Raw genomic sequence first — 3,540 nt, forward strand, 5'->3', positions numbered from 1 at the left:
GTTTTAAGTTCTTGCTCATTAATGATGTTTTATGTTCATTCAACGAACCTAATATGTAATTCTATATTTTCAAATTTGTACTATTATTTTATATCTTCTATCTTAATCATACATTTTCCTCCCTTATCTTTTCTTCTAATATAATTTTTTTTTTTTTTAAATTTTCTATGAATGTGTGTTACTTTCTTAACTACAACCACAACACATTTTTCATTCATGACATTAGCGATTAACAATATCTACACCAATTAAGAAATTAATTGCATTATAAAATGTATATTTCAAGGTTTCATTAGAAACAAACACGGTGTGTAATCGTAATAAAGATCGTTTAATCATTCGAGAGAACAAGAAACTATAAAACCGAATTTCAGTTATGATCATGTTACAAATTGGACCATAAATCGTTTTTCTATCCAATAATAATGATGTATAGAAAAATTTTCTCTTATTTCTTCCAGTTTTACAAGCGTGCAGAAATCCGATAGGTTGGTATATTTAAATTTTGGATAAAAACGTTTTATGTGGAAAACAAACTATAACTTTAGCTTTCCACTGTTTCACAATTACTCAATTAATTTAAGGAAAATGTTAATACCCTTAATAAAAAATTATAATCGCCTCTAACTATTTTTAGCAGTTGGGTGAAGAAAAAGTGTTTACTTTATATTTTATCCATAAACTTCATACGCCACTAAATTAAAATGTTTATGATAATATCCCTTAATACTATATTCCTTAATATCATACTGTTCCTAGAACAGACGACGAATTTTTCATTAAATTCAATTCAAAAATTTGTTTCTTCAATAAATATATAAAACATGAATCCAAACAACAATTTAAAAAAACACATATAGACAATGGAAAAAATTCCCGTCTATCAAAGTCTGTGTGGAATTTTGACTAAGAAAATATAATTAATAAAGTTTAAAAAAAAATACGTTATACACTCTAAAAACAATGATTATAACGTGTCTACAGTTTAAAATAAAAATATAGTGTTTATGTTTTATGAAACACACCAATGGTAACAAAATTTAGTATGGCTTTATCCCTCTAATGCTAACCAACTGAACTATTTCCTGTGTAGCCCGTTGTACATAATTGCTAAGAGCTCTCTAATTATAGTCTTTTAACAAAGTGAACAATTGCTCTGGAGAGCTGGTCCGCTGCCCAAAATATTTTATTCTAATTTCACTGTACTTGTGGTAAGTTCCCAAGAAGTGAAAGATATCTTCTTTTCCCTCGCAGATACAGACCGGGCCAAATGGTGCCAAAACTGGAGGAATAAAATAAATTCCAATAAATCCCACCAAATCACATTTACCCTTCGACGTAAACCCATGACCTCTTCCCCTACAATATCCTTTAATAATACCCCACTTATTCCTGTCGAACAAACGACAGGACTACATCTCGACAAACGACTGACATGGAATCCTCATACAAGACTAAAAAGACAAGAAACTGCTTGTAGATTCCGACTATTGCAACATTTACTAGACAAACGGTCTAAATTGCCAATCCATTACAAAAGACTGATCTACATGACTATTATAAGGCCTATCTGGACATATGGAGTTGAGCTTTGGGGCTCCACTAAGCCATCAAATTCCTCCAGAATCCAATCCTTACAGTCCAAAATCCTTCGTAAAATCCTTAATGCTCCTTACTTTATCACAAATCAAGTCATCCATCAGGACCTCAATATTCCATATGTTGCCGATTTGGCCAGAACCAGATACCGTTCCTTCCATAATAAACTTCTCAACCACCCAAATCCACTTGTTTCTAACCTGGCTTCTCCTTCATTACCTAATAATCCTCCTAGGCGTCTGAAAAGAAGATGGCCTCGAGATCTTCTCTTCTCCACATGTTTTTATCATGTTACTATGTCACCTACAGCAAATTTACTTGTTGTATATATGTGTATACAGTTGTTAATATCAATAAATAAATTATTAAAAAAAAAAGAAAAAAAAAGATATATAGATTTTTAAAAAAACGAAATTTTTGTATTTTTTTGCTTACAATTTGAAAAATATGTGGTGCAACATTAAAGTAAAATTAGATTATTTAAAAACAATTTTGATCCTTTTTTTCAACTTTATTATTTTTAAACTTCCAACGTTTTGACCACTTATGTCATTTTCAAGGATACCTTTACTTTGTTTTCATTTTTTCTTTTAAAAAAATTAAATGTGTTTAACGTAGACAGGTTACCCCTCCTTCCCCCCCCCCTGTGGCCTAGCAACAGACTAACCCGACCCTCATTTTACAATTTCTTTTCGTAACCTCCTTTATTATTATTTTAGTTTAATACTTACATACATATTACAAGGAAATGGTATATGTATACCATTGAAGTATTGCCTTGTGGCATTATAAGGTTAGTAGAGAAAAATTTTCTGTGAATACTAAATAAATTAATATCGGAAATAATATGATTTTTTTTTTCTATTTTACAGAAATTATTCACTGTGCTACCAAATCCAACGAACCGGGTTCAAATGCGGCTTATTAAGTATTTATTCTGTTACTAAAGCCGTGAGTCTACCCAGTGGGTTAGGGAGCACTCCGGGGCCAACCCAGCCTCTGTAAAAATGAATATCCTTTATTGGGGAAAAATCTGGTAGTTGAGCGTGATCTTTAACAAATCACCTTCGTGTTTAACAGTTTTTCAGAAAACATTACTTCTTTACTGTGAGGTGAATCTCTGACCCTTCGTTGGCTGTAGCAGTACAGTTATTGATTTTCATAAATGGAATTATTACCCGTCTTGAAAACTAATTATAAATATTAGAATCGTAATTTTTGCATCCTTGCTCCCTGGCCATAATTTTCTTTTGTGTTTCTCTGCCTTTTAATTTTTTTTTCATTGAGTCTGAAAGAATTTCTTCTTCTAGTCTATGTCTTCTTTAATTTCACTGAAGATAGATCTACGATTTTCATTCAAAGTTTTCTTTAAATTTTTTCTTAATTACTTTTTCTTCTGTTCGACATTTTCATTCTTTTTAATTTAGCATGACGATCTACGTGTAGAATGATGAACGAGGAGTTAATCGACATTACTTATGAATTACAATTACAAATAAATTATTTGTTTCTGACATAATAATAATGAATAAAACCATAAATTCCATATAAGATACATTATCAACGGACAAAGAAACAGGCATAGAATCTGAACTCCATTGATGCAGGTTGAAATAGTTATGTTGGATTTTGGTAACATTGTGAGAAGTTTAAATTTATTTCGAGTACTCTGAGCGTCAGCAGAAAAAACAAAATTCCTCCTAAAATCAAGCCCAAAAATTTCTAATATTTGATTCATATCACACTTTGTATTTAAGAATTTCGTATGATGCTAAAAACGATTCTGGCTTGATTTTTTCTTTATATTTTTTTTTTATATAATTTTCTGGAAGCTACATTTGATTTTTGTGATATTTAAAACGCTTAAACTCAGTTAATACGGTCAACAATATTTTATTCTTAATCAGCACAATGAATAAATAAAATCTTAATTTATGCTTT

Source organism: Halyomorpha halys, unplaced genomic scaffold, assembly GCF_000696795.3.
Source record: "Halyomorpha halys isolate HHAL.00 unplaced genomic scaffold, Hhal_1.1 Scaffold701.1, whole genome shotgun sequence".
Lineage (NCBI taxonomy): Eukaryota > Metazoa > Arthropoda > Insecta > Hemiptera > Pentatomidae > Halyomorpha > Halyomorpha halys.